Source organism: Mus pahari, chromosome 5, assembly GCF_900095145.1.
Source record: "Mus pahari chromosome 5, PAHARI_EIJ_v1.1, whole genome shotgun sequence".
NCBI classification, from domain to species: Eukaryota; Metazoa; Chordata; class Mammalia; order Rodentia; family Muridae; genus Mus; species Mus pahari.
Genome location: NC_034594.1, coordinates 42363946 through 42376242, shown reverse-complemented (window position 1 = coordinate 42376242; position 12297 = coordinate 42363946). Strand labels below are relative to the sequence as shown.

The 12297-nt window shown below is 42.9% G+C and overlaps 1 protein-coding gene across 1 annotated transcript in view; it reads right to left on the bottom strand.

The window, feature by feature from the left end:
- Window positions 1-3700, bottom strand: part of Zdbf2 (zinc finger DBF-type containing 2) — a 39009-nt gene extending 35309 nt beyond the window's left edge. Inside the window, 2 exon segments of the mRNA XM_029538790.1 lie at window positions 1758-1841; window positions 3464-3700. The gene's annotated coding sequence lies outside the window, so the exon portion shown is untranslated.
- Between the last annotated feature and the right edge of the window lie 8597 nt (window positions 3701-12297).

Here is a 12297-nt window from a genome sequence, read left to right as displayed (position 1 = left end):
GAAAACATAGTACTAGTAGCAAACAAAAGAGGTATAAAAAATAAAAGGTACTAAATAAGTACATTTGAAGATGGTAAATTAGTAACTTCTGCTGAATCAAAGGCTTGATTTGAGAATTTAAGGGGCAGCAAAACAGAAAAAGTAGGTTGGGGTTTGACATGACAATATTCAAAAGCCGACCAAAAAAAGAATTTAGACAGAGTAGGAATTTCTTTACAAGAGGTATATTAGTGATTTAAAAAAATTATAAAAGGACAATTCATATTAGTTTTCACTTTAAAATGACCATTTTAATACAAAAGACATTTCGTTACACAATTGTAAAAACACGTAAGTAAAGACTATAAGCTCCACTTCTTTCTTACCATTTATCAAACAGTTGAGAAAGGGAATGATATTGGACATTCCATGCGATCACCCTCTGCTTTTGTTTAAACACACATGATAAGCACCTTTCCATTCCATTACGTATAATTCCAAAATGGAATATTTAAAGGCCGTTTAGTATTTCAGTTTATTTGTGCAAGACAAAATCTCTCTTTATCCAACAAAATAAGAGCCAGTAGTTGGTAGCCAATAATTTAAAAAATACTTACATATATAATCTTAATATTTTAATTTTAAAATGTATAATATATATATCAATTGAAAATCAGGTTAGGTTTGTTTTTTTGTTTTGGTTTGGTTTTTTCTTGGATATTTGGAGAGGTTTTGTCTCTTTCTTTCTTTCTTTCTTTCTTTCTTTCTTTCTTTCTTTCTTTCTTTCTTTCATTCTTTTGTGGACAAATTAACCTGTATTCAAGACATATTTTTTTCCCAGATTGTATGATTCACTCTCAGAAAGTTTCCCGTTCACTGCTGTAGAACAGGACAAGAGCCTAAATCCATTTTCAAATCCAAGAGTAGAATTATGATTGTTTTCCATTTTTCCCAATCTCTTTCAGAAGTCATACCCAGTTATACCTTTTGAAAGAGAAACCTTTTTTTAATCCAAAACACTCCATTTATTTTCTATAAAAATTTCTAATACTATTTTTTTAATGACAATGTTCACACTCCTCATGTCACTGGTTTTTGTAACATCTAAGATTGTATAAGCCAATCTAGAGCAGTGAATAGAGATATATAAATTACTTTGGTTTTTTTTGGGTTTTTTTTGTTTTTTAATTTTTTCAGACACTAAGGACAGAACCCAGCGCCTTGCGCACTAGGCAAGTGCTCTACCACTGAGCTAAATCCCCAACCCCTAAAAAATTTTTTCTTGCACATCTGTGCAAGAGATAAACCAATAATATTGTTGAATGGTTTGGAATTATATTGTCTTTCAACTGACTGTGTCAGTCTAATGAAAGCTAGCAAAATTCGGAATCCTCATAGGAAATATTTCTCAACTGCCTGACAAAAGACATCAACTTAATAAAAAATAAAATAAGAAAAGACAATAGAAGGATATCTGTTTTTACATAAAACTCTCAAAGCTGGTTAGGTAGTGCACACCTACAATCCCTGCATTTGGAAGACTGACACAAGAGGTTCAGGAATTCACGGGCTGCCTGGGCTGAATATTGAGACCCTGCCTCAAAAATAAAAAAATACATTAAAAAGTTAAACTACAAGAAACAAAACCCGTCTACCTGTCTACCAGTAGGAAATATGAGAAGCAATCATAATCATAACAATGGCCAAGCCATATGTCTAGAGAGACCATTTTAATTCAGTGTCAGTTCCTTCATATAACACTATCAACTAATTTTCACCTTTGCTTTTTTTTTCCTTTTGGGTTATCCATGCTATGCTGGTTTCCCGATGGCGACAAGCATCCTGGACACTTCCATTGGGTCCTAATAAAATAATAATAGCTAACCGTGAGCACTTAATCTGAGCCAGGCATGCTGTCAACAGCTTCAAATGCATTATCTTATCAAAAGATAGGAGGCAAACCGAGGTTTAGAATAAGGAAGGATATTGTTCCAGGTCTCACACCAAAAACAGGGTGGCTAGTGAAGCTGAGCAAATGGTGCTTCAGTTCCTTAACATCTAGACATTTTTAATAGAAATAATTTATAATAATTTTTAGAAAAAATTTTAATATTAGGTGGAAGCAAATAATTAGCAACCAAATTTGGTACACTATACAATTATCAGTACTCTGAAAACAAAAAAGGATAAAATTAACATTTAGTTTAATTCCATCATTTATACCTTTTGAGTGTTGAAAGTACTTTGGTGACTTTAAGGTTATTTAGCATGAGACCATAGGAAGCAATAAAATTTTTATATTACAACCCAATGCTCTAGAGTGCGTGCATACACACACACATGCGCACACACACACACACACACGCACACGCAGTTTTTAGAGGTTTCACAAAACAATACCCTAGCTGTATACATTGTGGCATTTTCTGTTATCTTAATTCATTTTTTTAATGTTATTCATGAATAACTACATCAGTCTCTCAATTGAGCAACCGGTAGAAAATTGCAGTATGAAAAACAGTGCCCCAAATTATTAGGAAGAGTAAACACTATTTTATAGAAACCGGTTGCTACCCTGATTTCAGCTTTCTTCCAGCCAATGGGCTGGCTACTGCAGTGATACCTAATCAAATTTTCAACGAGTTTCTAGCTAGCATTTTACGCTTTGGTTTCAGACCATACAGAAAAAGTCCTCAATGTATTAAGTGAAAAGAACGAAAAATAAACACCCACGCTTATGTAAAACACGCATATGAAGCAAGTACATGAACGTATACATTCCCAAAAAGAAGGGGCTGATAATCTGAAATTGTTAATGGACTCTCTCCAGTGGATGAGATTTGCTACGGGCTTTCTTCATGCCCCTCGCCGCCCCTCGAAGCATATAACTGCAGCAAAAACAAATACACATTTAAAAAAAAGAAAAAACTATCATTTGGGGACGAAAACCGTTTTTTAGTGCCTTGCGACCTGCATCTTTTCCTTTTCTTTCGCGAGCTACCCATAACTGTCGTCAGAAAACCGAAGGACCTGGAAAGGGCCTACTGGGGAACAAGACGACGATGGCGTCTCTGACCAGCTTTACACAACTGTTGCACGACGGCAGCAAAGCGATCGGTAACACGCACACATTCACACGCCCCAGCATCGACGGTCCCCAGTAAAACTCCGCGGCCGGGAAGGCCGGGAACCGAGCGCGCAGGCAACGCGGGGAAGGGGGTGTGTGGACAGGTGGCGCCGAATGCCTCGCGCGGCCGGTCCGCCCGCCGCCCGCCCTGGCCTCTCCCGCGTCCCTGCCGCCCCCGGGGCTCACCTCCTCCCACCGCCGTGCCCCGCAGCCGTCCCTGGGCTGCGCGCCGTGGGGCCGCCCGAGTCCGTCGCGGCGAGCGCGGGAGTCCGGGAGAGCCGTCCACGCCGCCCCCGGGCAGGGAAGCGGGTTTCCCGGCCCGCACCCCGCCACGGCCCGCCCCGCCACGGCACTCACCTCCGTGGATGCCGCCTGCTCTCCTTCCGGGCCGCTGCGGGCCGCGGCCGGCCTGGGCGCGTTGCCCGCCGCTTGGGTTCCGCCGCGCCGCGAGGACCCCCCGAAACGTCCCGACGCCGCCGGGCCCCGGGCCACGCCCGCCCGGAACGGAGAAGCGGAGCTGAGCGGAGCGCGTGTCGCTCGACGCGGGCTCCGAGTCGCGACTGGGCTCGGGATGGCACGGGCTGGCCAAGGCACCGCAGCCCCACTGCAGCTCTGACGTCAGCGAAGGTGCGAACACTGGGCCCCTTCTGACGCACGGCCCGGCGCCGCCCCCGGCCCCCGCGCCAGCCCCCGCCGCTGCGAGCCCCTTCCTCCCGCTCTTAAAGCGCACACTTCCTGCAGGCGCCGCCCCACGCGGCCCCCGCCCGAATCAGAGCTTGGGGTTTGGGGGCTTGGGGCCGGGACCCAGAGCCAAGCTTCAGCTTTTGGAGAAATCAGTCCCAAGTGACCAGATGAAAAATGGCTCGCAAAGCAACATGTGAATTCCGGCTAGGAGAATGGCGTTCAAGGGGTTAATGAAGCGCTTGGTTGCCCGGAGTCTGCAGTGAGGTGCCTCAACCAAAAGCTGCTTTTCAAAGACCCTTTTACTCGCGGCTAGACACTGTTTTAAGGTTGCTATCTCGTTCTGCGTTTCACTGCTGAAGAGTAACTGTAAAAGGAATCCAATGAGCCCCCTCTAACAAAGGGGGAGACCCAGGTTCCTTTAAAGAGACAAGGTTTTCAAAGTTCTAATAAGCACAAGAAAGGGTTACGAATATTAACAAATATCTGTTTGCTCTCAAGTATGTTCACTGACTTGTCTTCTACAAAAGCAGTAGTGAGCAAAAAACAAGCGCTGTGGGGAGACACAAAGCTAAATCAGTTACTACTGAATATATACTAAGAGTCTGATGAAGAAAATAATCGTTACCTAAAATAAGAGCAGCCTCTGAAAGCTATATTTATTTCCTTCACACACACACATCCTTTTCTTTTGCAGACAGGGTGTCCACTAAGTAGCCCAGGTTGGTCTCAAACTCTTAAATCTCTTGCTTTGCCCTCCTGAGGGCTTATAGTACAACTACCTCTCAAGGCTAGGGAGCTATGCTCTATGTAAAAGTATTCCTGGTGGCTTTAGGAGCTGTTGGCACGGCCTTTCCGGAGACTCATCCCAGCCACTCAGCACACACTCCAGCCAAACCCTGAAGTATATTCCCAGTCTCTAGATTTCTTGTAAAACACCAAAAATACAAACGTCTTTAAGAGAAATGTTTTACACATACCAGCCTTGGAATTATCAAAGAAACCCCGTCACGAATTACCCCTTCTCTCCGGACGTAAGTGTATTTCAGCTAAAGCACACATTTTTTTTAAATCTTCCCACTTCAACATCTCCAAAATCAGAATGCATCTTAAAAACTTGGGGACTCTTGATTTTGTTGGCCAGATGGCAGTATTGCTTCCACATACAAAAGATGTGTGCAGCTGTTTAAAACTGTTCTCGCTTCAAACGAGTAAAAATTTATTGTTTAATGAAACCCGCAACCCTACAAGGAAGGGAAGTATTAGACATCTTGCCATTCAAACTTAAAAACAACTTGCAAGCTTCTGCTCTCAAGACAGCTCAAGCGCACGGGGAATACACACACACAAACAATAAACGTGGAAAAAGATTTCCTGGGGAAAGAAATGCCTTTTTTTTTTTTTTTTTTTTTTTTTGAGAAGAGGATTTTTCTAAAACCAAAAACAGTTTCCCCAGCACTTTGAAATGAAGATGACAAGATGGGCTAAAATCTATTACCTTGATGCCAGTCCCCAGTTGCTCAGCAAGAACATTAGTTCTCAGTGCTTTGGGGGACCTGTGGCTGAAGAGTAAAAAAACAAGCCCTGCTGGCATGGGGATCTCACATGTGAGGCCAGCCTGGGCTACCCAGCAAGACTTTAACTCAACACACACACACACACACACACACACACACACACACACAATAAAGCTAATCCAGTACTAAAACAAAAAGGAAAAAGTCCACCTTGAATATCTCTTTTTTTCTTTTTCTTTTTTTTAACTGAGTCAAGCAGCCCACTTATAATCCCTTTTCAACTTTAATCAGAAACACAGAGAGAGAAGATGGCTTGAAGATCACCTAAAGTCACTGCCATCTACTTAGATCAAGAAGGTGCCAGCACCAAAATTTGAGGGAGAGGTTGGGCTACCAGCTTGAATTACTAAGATCTTGTGCATTACTAGCAGTTTAAAACATTTTAACTTATATCTATAATTTAAATATTATACGGATAGTTAGTACGCATGTGTAGGTGTGCCAGGCATGGAGCTCCTTCAGCGAAAAGACCAAGTAGAGGTCAGAGACCGGGAGAGTCTCTTCATCACACCTTCCAGGGTTTGAACTCAGGTTGTCGGGTTTGCATGCCAAGCTGAGTCATCTCACCTATCACCTGCATTTTCATGTCACAGAAGATGTACTGCACGGAAAAATCACAGCAATCAACAGCTGACTCAAAACGTGAGTCACAAAAATTAAGGTCTGAATTTGAGAAAGCTTTTCTGGAACATCTTAACCACTTTTACTTCATTTGAGAAAGCTTTTCTGGAACATCTTAACCACTTTTACTTCTATTTCTTCTTATATACACACTGATGTATATATAATGTGCAAAGTCTGGGAGGGTGTTTTACATGTAAGAAAATAAACTATCCCTGTCTTATGGGGCACACATAATTTTTCTTCCAATGTAATCCTAACCAACAGTATTAGAGGCAATGCCAATTCTGCACCAGACTGCAGTCCATTCAGATCTGATTTCTGTCTACTGTTAATGAGTGATGGACAAGTTCATTATCAATAAGAGAAGATCAAAAAGTTGTAATTTCCCATTTCCTTTTCAATCAATTATTGAGGTGTGCACACAGCAAAAACTCATCCAAATGACCTTAGTCAACAGGTTTCTTGCATCCCATCTCTCCCTAGTCTTGGGGGAACAGGACCCTAAGTATACATTGTCTTCCTTTAAATAAAAACAATGCTCATCTCTATCCAGAAATCACTTTCTGGTCCACTTTCTGGTCATTTTAGCTAATGTTAGACTAACATCTCATGGGGAAAGGCTGTACAGGAGATCTAGAGTTCACTGCTGAATTATATAGCAATTTAGACCTTCATCAACTTGGGGGTTTAGTATACCGCCTAAAATCTATTATATTGTTCTTTATCATACCTATTTATAAACTTTTATACAATAGCCTGACATTTTATCACTTTAAAGAATATACCGTGAGAACCAGCATTGCACTTACCTGTAATCCCAACACACAAGAGGATGAGGGACCCTCAAGATGGTTCAGTGAGTAAAGACACTTGCCACCAAGTCTGGCAACTGGAGTCCCATCTCCAGAACCCACACATGGTGGGTGGAGAGAAGGAACTACTGAAAACTGTTCTCTGGTCTACACACACACACACATACACACACACACACACACACACACACACACACTGAAATGTTTTTAAAGAAGTTGGGGTGCCAGATGTAGTAATGCACAAGTGGGTTGTCTGCAGCCAGCCTGGTCTACACAGTGAGCAGCATTGGGGGGGGGAGGGAGATGGTAAAGACCCTAGGTCAGAAATGTTTAAAAAGGTCGGAGGATCAGTGGTTTGAGGCCATCCTAGCAATGTAGCAGAACTTTATTCTCCAAACAAACATATGGAACAAAATAATAAAGAGTATTTGTTGGGGTTGGGGCATATGTAACTCCACCATGAGTGCACAAGATTCCGGGTTTGATCATGGCACTACTAAAAGTGTATATGTCATCTATAAAAGTTAACAATCCACTCACATTGCGCATCGCATCCAAATCATCAATTTAAAACAGAATGTTTATAAATATGTGCATTCTGGTCCAGTTGTCTCCTGAGAAACATAAAAACATTCCATTTTAAATGATAGAGAGCACCATCTGAATGGTAGAGAGCACCATGTGAATGGAGAGAGCACCATGTGAATGGTAGAGAGTACCATCTGAATGGAGAGAGCACCATCTCAATGGAAAGAGCACCATCTCAATGGAGAGAGCACCATCTCAATGGAGAGAGCACTGGTAATGGAGAAGCTGAGCACTGCAGCCTGCAACCACTATTGCTCAAACCAGTCGCTGGCCCGAGTGCGGAGTGATAGTGGCTTTCACAACCCCAAATGGGACAGCTATTTCCATCCCCACTCTAAGGCTGGGGATGGGGAGACACTTGGGAGAGGAGGGGCAGAAAGAATGTGAGAGCCACAGTGTAGGAGATGTGCAGAAAAAAAAAAAAGAAAAGAAAAGAAAAGAAAAGAAAAGAAAGAAAGAAAGAAAGAAAGAAAGAAAGAAAGAAAGAAAGAAAAAGTGTCCTCTGTGCTTGACATAGCTGTTGCAATCACGAGCTCCCCGAAGCTGTAACAATCCACACAAAACCTGCACAAGCTTGGGCCTGTCTATATTTAATCATGGACGGGAGAGGGGTCTAAGAGGCCAGACCCTTCCTTTCCCGAGGGACTATCCACAGCTAATGGTTGATGGGGAGGGGGGTGTCATTTTCTTCAGCGATGTAGTCACTGATGAGTGGCCAAAGCACCAGTAAATTACCTCCTCCCCACGCTCCAGCAAGAAACTCTAATTAAACTCAGTGGGTCACACAGAAAGAAGACATGAAAATAGGAGGGAGCTTGTTGATAAGGGTTTCAACTGGAGAGAAGGGACTGGCAGTGAAAATGACTAAGATTCTTTATATAAATGTAGGAAACCAGCAAACATTTTTTTTTTAATCTAAAGGTGATAATGCCCTTTGCTTCATCGCCTGCTCAAACAAAAAAAGTTGATGAAGGGCGTGGAAGGCAGATGGATGACTGTTACAGAGCTATATGATAGGCATGCAATAGGCTTTCGGGACAACCAAGTGTAGGAACCAGAGTGCAGGGGGGCGAGCCTGCAAGAGTTAAACCCATTCCATAGAATCCAAGCTAATAGTTAATGTCTACAAAGTCAGAAAATCATCAAATAGTGGTAGAAACCTATTTTACCTAAGTATAAAGATGAACGAACCATCAGCATGTAAAACTAACTCTTAGAGTGATTCTTTCTACATATCAGATGCGAGTCAGGGCATAGCAAACCAAGATGACTAAATATACCAGACCATGGACAGATCTTCTCCCTTCCCTTTTATAATTTTTTATTTCGAAAGACTGGGTTTCATGTACCCCAAACCAACCTAAAAATGCTCAAACTTGCAATATAGCATAGGAGACTTCTACCACAATGGACATCCTTGGTGTGCTGGAGCTCAGAGCCAGAGCTGTTACAGCATGCCACAGCGAGCACTTCACCACGTGGGTTTGTTTCATCACATCAGCCAGTGAAAAGTCTGTTCTTCAGGCTTCCCTGCCATTTAAACTCCCGGCACAGGTTTACTTGAGATGGTACAGCATTATTCCTTCTCCCCCTGGTTTTGGAGAGCTCATCTCGGCTTTTTAAAAAACAAAACAACTTAGCATGTCCACAGCCTTTCCCTGTGTTTTAAAAACATAATTGTAATAGTAGCTGTGACTTAGTGCATATGCGTGCAGGTGCAGGCGTGCTGCAGTGCTCAGTTCTCTGGGAGCAGGCTTGTGCAATTCGCTGTTTACCCGCTAAACCATCCAGCAGGTCCCCTTATCTGTCTTCAAGCGTGCGGTTTCTCCAGTGCCAGTGTTCGGACTGCACAACAGTGAAGAGACAAGATGCAGAAGCTCGGGCGGTTTGGTCCTCGGTTTGATTTTTTAGATTTTGTTATATTTTGTTTTGAGTTGACAAAGATTTATCTTTTTCTGTTTCCAGTCTTTTAAAGTAGTCACAGATTTGCTTACAATAAAGCTGATTTCGAGAACACATAAAAATTAAACACAGTGAGGTTAACTCTAGCAATCAAGGATGATGAGGAACACAAGGCACAAAAAAAAAACTGAGTGCCTGGGGTGAGGACCAGCACCGAGGTCAGAGAGAAGTGGGGGCACTCGCACTACTGCACTGTAAGTGGGGTTTGTGGATTCAGCTTCCTACTCATTACTCAGAAAACAATCTGCACAGACCTAAGCTGTCTTTATACACAAATAACATTCATTTAAATTAATTACATTTTCTACAATGTAATGCAATTATAAGGCCACAATATTCCCTTTTGACAAATCCCTGAAAGAAGTGATTTAATATCAATGTTACTCATTCTTTTCAAATATAAATGGCTTTAACCTAACTAAGGTTACAGATAATTTTTAAATACAAACAACATGACTAGTATATTTAAGGTATTTGTATTTATATCTACTATCCAAAGAAAATGTACTGCCAAATGCTTAGTCGCCATCCCGACGTGCTTACTGATGGATCCCATAGATATAATTATAGGTCATGGTTTTAGCGTCTGTTCTTTCTTCTTACTAAATTAGGAGCGCCGTATTTACAGAAAGGGTAAGCACAAGTGGCCCTGGCACCTGAGGATCATGATGGCTCTTCAGTTAGCTGCCAGCGCGCAATATAAATCCTTGCTATGTGAGCAAGTTGGATCCAATTCTTCATCAAAGGTACTGTGCTATGGAGGCTGTCATATGCTCCGCGTCATATGAATCCACATCCATAGTCCAACGGCCAGAGGAAGGGGATTGGCAGGGACGGAAGACAAACCTTTAGAAATGCTGTGGAGAAAAGGCCACCTTTCTGCCTAACAGGTCTCTCTCTTGCTGAAAGCAGCAGTATGCATTAGGTTTTTGAAAATGAATTCCTGGGCCGTGAGACGGGAGAATCGAGCGCTGTGAATGCGCAACGATCTCAGTTTGATCCTCCAAACCACAATAGAAGTAGAGCGCGCACAACAAGAAATTAAATAAATTAGTAAGTTTATTTATTAATAAATTTATAAAATGAAACTGTAAGAAAGGGGCTGGGGGGGTAATATTTTCTGACATACTTGAACAATTCTAAAAGCAATGTGACCTTTTTTCTTTGCAAGGCTTTCAGCTTATTTCCTCCTCTCTGAGTTCTGCTCTTTCCTGTGGAGCATGTCGCATCGGAAGCAACGTGCCTCTGGCCGAGGTAGGTAGTCTGGCACAGCAAGCACTCATGAAGTGACACTGTCTGAGCTCATGCTGTATTTTTTTCCCACATCACCATTACAAGTAGAACCTGAGGCTGGAAAGCAATTGCAGTTTCCATGCTAACGGTCTGCGTCCTACACGGGAGCCAGCAGATTCTCCGGCAGCTGAGACCACTCTCTAGAGCAGCTCAGTGCAGAGCTTCCTGCAGGCGCACGTTCACTGTGGCTCCATCTCAGCAGCATCCCAGACCTCTCATCTTGAATGTCTTTTTTAGAACATACTAGAGGGCCCCGCTTTTTTTTTTTTCCAGAGGCTGAGAAGTTCACAGATTCTACATCTCTGTAGGCTCCGGGGTAGCAAGACGTTACAACAGAATTTCAATCAATTCAGAAATTATCTTTCCTTTGACATTTTCCCTCCCTGCTTCTTTTATAACTCCCAAGAACACCTTTGGGGCAGAGGGAAGTGGATCTCTATGAGTTCATGGCATATATGGTACATGGAAGCAGCTAAAACTACAGAGTGAACCCATTTCAAACAAAACAAACAAAATTCTGATTATTATTCAAAACTTGACCTCAGATAGATTTCTGTATTCTCCAATTCTGCTGTCTCCAACAGGAATTGCCCTTGCTCAGCAGTCAGCAGATTAGAGGAAGATGCCCTGCTTGGTGGAAACCCTCCTTGTTCGCTATTCCCCTGGAAACCTTGTTTGCTATTCCTGCCACTGACTCTAGGCCCACAGCCCTTCCTTCCATCCCTCACTCAGAGTGGCAGCAGCAATGTTTGTAGCCAAATATCACTCAAAGAGTACGAAACTTGCTGTCACGCTCTTCTAGGATGAGTTTCTGGTAGCAGGTGGCTGGGCAGAAGCAACTGGAAGCAGCTGATTGCCTCCTAGGCACTGCAAAAGAGAGCTAATCTGTCTGTGTAGATATAAGCTGTTATAAGGAAAACATCGAGATGGATTTTATTTTCCATAGCCTGTATTCCTAAAATTTTCATTAGTGGAATTCAAAGACAATCAACACTCCAGCACTTTCAGTCCTTGACAGTATGGGTATGGGATTTTCTAATGTTCTTTACACATCATGATATTTGAATGGAAGTGGAGCCCCTGCCTAGGGAGCGCTGCGCCGATGCTTTCCCATGGAGCTTGGCCTCGGTTCCTATTTTATTCCGTTTTTACTATATTTATGTGTTCATGTGTGCCATGGCCAAAGTGTGCCTTGACATGCATGTACTGCAGTATGAATGTGCCACTGTGTGTGCATGCCACAGCACATGTGCAACAGCCAGTATGTGCCACTGCATGAGCATGCCACGGAACGTGCATGCCAGGATGTAAATGCAAATGTGCCAGTGTGTGCCATGATATATACGTGCTGCAACATATGTGTGCTGCAACACGTATGTGTCCTAGCATGTGCACTATGCCGTGTGTGTGTGTGTGTGTGTGTGTGTGTGTCCGCCACGATGAGAATGTGGCATGCCATGAGTGCGGAGATCAGCGGACTATCTGTAGGAGTTGGTTTTCTCCTTCTACTGTGTCCTGAGGATCAAACTGCAGACTCCAAGCTGAGCCCTCCTAGTTCCTATATTTCTGATGAAGCTGAAGCTGAAGCTTGAGTAATCACTCCCCCGCCACACACCCACCCACACACACACACACACACACACACACAGAGAGA